The sequence below is a fragment of the Diabrotica virgifera genome, chromosome 7 (genome assembly GCF_917563875.1).
Source record: "Diabrotica virgifera virgifera chromosome 7, PGI_DIABVI_V3a".
NCBI classification, from domain to species: domain Eukaryota; kingdom Metazoa; phylum Arthropoda; class Insecta; order Coleoptera; family Chrysomelidae; genus Diabrotica; species Diabrotica virgifera.
The window spans coordinates 84,567,391-84,573,797 of NC_065449.1; positions in this window are offsets into that span (position 1 = coordinate 84,567,391).

The window sequence follows — 6,407 nt, forward strand, 5'->3', positions numbered from 1 at the left end:
TTTACTTCAAATTTAGCAAATATTATGGAAAAATCTTTTAAAATAAAACTAGAATTTTGTTTTACATCAAAATGAAAATACATTTTCGCGCCACGTAATATTCATATCAGATCTTTTGTAGCTGGAATATTGTATGCGCCACTCATTTTTAAGACGTTTAGCGGTTTTTTTCTTGTATCAGTAGTTTTTCAAAGTTATTTATAAATTAAATGTATGAAGTTGAATGAAATGTTCCTCTATTACTCGTTAAGCTTTATAAATGGTCACCTTTGTTGCATTATCTCCCAAATGATCTAGTGTCCATCGAATGTGCACTAGATTTTTTTCTATTCGAAATAGATTAAACAAAAAATATTGAGATGACCGGTAAATGAAGTCTGATTGCCCGTTGCCAGATCAAATTTAGCGTCGTAATCACTACAACTACATAAACCATTTCGGGAATAATCGTTAATTGGATTATACTTTTGTAGCTTAATAACTTCTAAAAGGCTTAACCGATTTTGATCAGTAAACATGAGTTTGAAACGTATTTACAAGTAGTATCTGATGGATCTAAGGTCAAGTATGATAACTGAAGCTATTACAGGAATTATTGAGCTTGAGAAACTGTTTTCCCGTAGGAAATAGATTTGATCATACTTATGAAGCCTATAACTTAAACATTCGAATGTTCCTGGATATGACGTATACACCGTTAGATTCGTCTAGAGTCCTTCTACAAACGCTCAGTTATTGACGCAATTCGTAGGTTGAAATTTTGAGTAATTGTCGAAAAACCAAAATTTTCAAAGTATAGTTTTTCAGTTTTTCGGCTATACTGAGCCGTGTGTATGTCTGATCCTGACGGTTTAGACACCATTTGAAAGCTTAACTCGACACTATTGATTTGGTGTATTTGCGATTCTCCTGTCTCTTCTTGATCCGAAGATATATACCCCCAAAAAATATGCCGTTTTGTACCTACCAAGTCCTCTAGCTGGCTTATGGGTGGTCAAAAGTCACAAAATACACCGGTTCTGAATCGGCCCTGACCCCCTCTTCAAACAGAAAAAAAATTCAAATCGTTCAACTTTCAAACACACATACATACATATCCACAAACATTTTCCCTTTTTTAAATAAAAATTGAGCCATACTTCTGAGCTCGGTAACTTTTGAATGGTATAACCGATTTTTAAAATTAGACATGCCTTGGAAAGGTAATGATCAGTACTATTAGAAGCCGCAAAGGTCGGACTTAAATTTTTGAAGTTTTTGGGAGTTTTGGGGACGAGAACGAAAATGACCCTAAATAGAAAGGGCCCTAAAATCCACACCCTTGGACCAAAATGGATGGTTGACATATGAATGGGTGAGTCTTTTCCTGAACTTTAAGATGGGACTTGGCCCATCTTTCAAATCAGTCAGATTTAGAAAATCGAAAATTTCGTGTGTATATAGTGTCGCGTGTAGGGGGGTGTTGGTGTGCGCCATTATTGCAAATTAAACCCATATAGGCCTGGATTCCGCGTACCAAAAAAAGTTGATTAATAGCAAGCTGGAAATATGTTAATAGCTTAACGGTGTCTATAGGTACTAAATTTACAATCAAGATGCAGTAGAAATAAACAAACCAAGACACTTTAAATGCTACTAGGATCACTCCTGAATCATAATTTACAATGTATAAACTTTGGAAACCATGATTTGGGATTTACAATAATATACATTGTGTAAATTATGATTCGAGATTGCTCCTAGTAGTATTTAACGTGTCTTGGTTTGTTTATTTCTACTGCATCTTGATTGTAAATTTAGTATAGTCGGACAAACTTTAATGTACGGGAGCATTGGAACAGGGGAAGTTTTAATTGTGGAGCGTGATTTTAATTGTGGAACGTGTCATCCTGACAAGTTTATGATTGTGAAAACTAACAGGTTGTTTTTTAGTTTATTTAATAGCAAACTTTATATAATATATGAAAAATGTTTGTCCGACAAATATGTTGAGGATTTTAATAAGTCCGACACGTAGAACATGTCAAATGACAGGAATTATATTGGTGGTAAATAGCAGTCTGATTTTTGCATGAGAGTTTAATGAAAGGGTAACAAATCAATTGGAAGTTCTGTCCGCCAAAACATGGTACCTTTTCGTAGTCTGACGTTTAGGACCTGTAACCTGTTTCACAATTAAAACTTCTCCTGTTCCAGTGTTCCTGTACATCAAAGTTTGCCCGACTATTTCTTTTCAGCTTGCTATTAATCAACTTTTCCTTGGTACGCGGGATCCAAGCCTAATAGGTAAACCGATTTTTTCAATTGTATACAGGGTGTCCAGAAACTCTCCTGGCAAATGAAAACCAGAGATAATTTTAAAATAATTTAACCCAATTCGCCTAATCCGAAAATGCTTCCTAAGGAAGCTATAGCTCTTTGAAGATGACGTCTTGTAATTTCTAAATTAATAGAACCGTTCTGGGGGTATTTAAAAAAAATTACATAATTATAATTAGTATTTTTAAATACATACCTGCAGAACGCTTGTATTTAGACAAACAAAAACTGACCTTTCTATTTATTTTCCAGTGATAAATGGATTCCATCAATTGCGAATTTTTAGTACCAATCATAGGCGTCTATTTTGGATAGGGCAACGGTTATTTTATCGCTTAACTTTTTTTTGTCTTTTTTGACACTGCAGTATTTAATTGTGAGGTATTCTAGTACTAAAAGGTACTGTTGCTTTAGGTAACTCCGTAAAACTCGGTAGGATACACCGTTTTCTAGAAAAATCGATTTGAAAATTTTTCGTTTTTTGAATTTGAAAAAAATAAAACTATTTAGAAAGCGAAAACTGATACGATTATTTATTTTCCGGAGATGAATCGATTCCATCAATTGCGCATTTCTAGTACCGGTCATATGCGTCCGTTTTGGGTAGGTCAACGGTTATTTTATCGCATAATTGTTTTGTCTTTAATTTTTAAGCATTTTGACACTAGATTATAACTGGTACTTCTTTAAAAGCTACAACCTTAATCTTGAGATATAAGTAAAGGCTCCTACCATGTTAAATCTCAATATTATACTACGGAGTTAAATCCTGGACACTCACTGAACTGATGAAAAAAAACTTGAAGCCTTCGAGATGTGGCTATACAGGCGAATCCTAAGGATATCATTTACGGACAAAATAACCAACGAGATATATACGATGAAAAGAGAAGTGACGTATACGATTATAAGGAGAAAATTAAAATATTATCTAAGACACATAATGAGAAACTGAACTAAATAAATTACTGTAAGTAATCCTTCAAGGCAAAGTATTCGGAAAGCGAGGAATTGGGAGATCAAGAATATCATTGTTAAAAAACCTGAGGAAATCGTTCTTCCCAACAGTTAATCTGTTTAAAGCTTCAGTTAATAAAATAATTATAGCCAGAACGATCGCCAATATTCAAACCGAATATGTAGCAAAAGAAGAATGTAAATATACCACTGTCTTTCTAATTTTTATATTATTGACCAGATAAGGACGTGTGTTCATTCTTTTCGGTAGGTACTTCTTCATTTGTAGTTCTGCTGGTACAGCTTATTCTTGACATTCGGCGGTACATCCACATTTCGAATGAATTCAATTTGTTGACGTCATACTGTTTTAATGCAGAATTTACAAAACAGTCATTACACCAATAATGACATACTCGACAGAAACACGACCCGACACAGAGAGAACAAAAAGATTGCTCGAAACAACGGAGATGAAAACTCTATGGGACAGAGCTGAAAGTACAGATATACGACGCAGATATGCAAGGTGGATAATAACAATAACTGGATAAGAAACAGAAGAATAGAATGGAATGACCACATAAGCCGAATGACAACAAATAGGGTAGTCAGGACAGTGAGAGACGGTTCCTCAATAGGAAGACGATCAGTGGGAAGACAATGAAAGCGATGGAACAACTTACTAGAAGCACATTGAAAAAACAGACAGTGTTATGTCTATACAAAAAGAAGAAGATACTGTTTTAATGTTCAGGTCTCACAGTCATATAGTACTAGAGACCGCACATAACACTTTAGAGTTCTCAATCTTAAGACGGGTTTACATTACTAGTGAAAATGAACGTGGTTCACACTAAAAAACAAGCGTTATCTACGCTTCTGTGCAATACGTTTCGTGAGAAACGTTATTGTGTTTACACTGGGCACGAGAGTTTTATGTGTTATTAGTGAACATGGCATCATAATTATTTGTATTAGAGGCAACTATTACAAAATCTGAAATAATAGCTTTATTTCCCTAGTACATGTTTTGCTGTAAAACTTTCAATATCTAGCTGAGCAACATTTCTTTCTATTGCTGTGTTTCGTGCGTCATTTTTTTATACCTTGCGTCAGAATCATTCCAGAGTACAGGATCACTTCCGTACAATTCCACAAATCTAACATCTAACGGTCTCCCGTTTATTCAGACGCTCACTTTGAAGGTAAAAGCACGTGCTTAATCAAATACAAACTATCTATGACTGTCTTTAGAGTGTGAAATATTTAACATATTTAATATCTATCGTGGCGTGGCGTAGACCATTCGTGAGACAATCGTGCTGCACGAACATCTGTTTACATTAAGGCGGGTTGATATTACTAGTGAATAACGAACGTGGCTCACGCTTACGTATTTTGCCCGTGCTATTGTTAGAATCTAACAGATAAGATATTTTATTATCTATTTTCAAACTCGAGCAGTACTTGTATTTATGCAATGCAGTACTGCTCGAGTTTGAAAATAGATAATAAAATAGTTAACAATAGCACGGGCAAAATACGTAAGCGTGAGCCACGTTCGTTATTCACTATAGTAGGGGAGGAAAGTATGCTAAATGTGCAGTCACTCGAGCGCTTTGGGGACCTATTGGGTTGTGAAGAGTAGGTTCTAAAACCAAAAAAAGTTTTTAGTAAAGTTTTCCATTTTAGTGGGGACTTCCCATTTTTAATTTAATTTTCCATTTCCAACAATCGTTTTTTCCGATTATAGCGCCATTCATCCATAATTCGAAAAAATGTTTAAAATAAAAGTTACTTATTTTTACGTAAGGAATCCGATTCAGCAATAAAAAATGGGGCTCCTATTTAAGATTTTAAAGTAACCCCCCATCCCACAACCGTGGGATGTGGGAAAATTTAAATTTATCCCCCACCCCTCTTCGTGGGGAGTCGTGTTTGGTATCATTCGATAGATTTTTGACAAATATTGTTCGTTTCGCGAAATATTCGCTTTTTCCTTGTGAAACTTTGTGACACACCCATTTCCAAATCGTCAGATTTTTGAAATATACACTGTTTTGCATGTACTTAACTTACCTTATCTTAATCTGACGATTTCGAGTTTTTCTAAAGATAGATTCTTTTTCGCCCCCCCCCCTTAACGAACTCCCCTATGTTTAGAGCCAATATATGGTAGAGGTACATCTACCGGGTACCAGGTTTCTCCCCATATGATAATCTGACGCGCTCGAGTTACTGCAAAAATCCCCGCTTGGGGAGCGTTCAAGTATTACGTAACGCGATGATTTTTAACCCCCCTCCCCTACCCTACGTAACGCACTCTTATAGGAGTTTAACTATTGCGTAACGCAATTTTTGAAGATGATTTTTGACCCCCCCCCCAACCTGCGTTACGTAATACTTGAACGGTCCCTTGGGCTCCCCTACCATAATGTCCAGCGCCTTAAGTCGTGTAGCAAGGGTCAACTACGTAAGCGTTAGCCACGTTCGCTATTCACTATAATGTGAATTTATTTTTTTTTCTTTCATAGTAATGTCAACCCGCCTTTATTGTGACTACAAGGCATTCTACGCATGTTCATGAATCATGAAACCAGACGTTGCTATTTAAATGCGTCTTCTAATTTCTTTTGAGTGATTTAGTTTACTATTTAGCTCTCTGCCCTGTTATATGAAGCTTTGGGAACTTTTAAGGGTGGTATCATTTATTTGTATGTTGGGTGTAATTTGTACATGGGGTCTCTTGTGGAATACCATAATTTTGGTTTTGGAAAAGTTAATGTCCAAGCCCAGCCTGTGACTTTCTTCTGATAATATGTTCATCAATATTTTCAGTTGGTCATCTGTTTCCGCCAAGACTACTACGTCATCGGCATACCTTACATTGTTAATGATGATTCCATTGACTCTGATTATATGTTAGGCATGTACATTAAATAATAGGGGGGACAAAATGCACCCGTGACGCACTCCTCGTTCGATGTAATCGGCGTTTCCGTTCTCTGTTTCAACGCACCCTGTGTGGTTCCAGTATGTATTACTTACGATAGCTATGTCGTGTCCGTCCAACACTACTTCTTTTAGCACCTCGATTAATTTTCCGTGTTTTATGCGGTCAAAGGCCT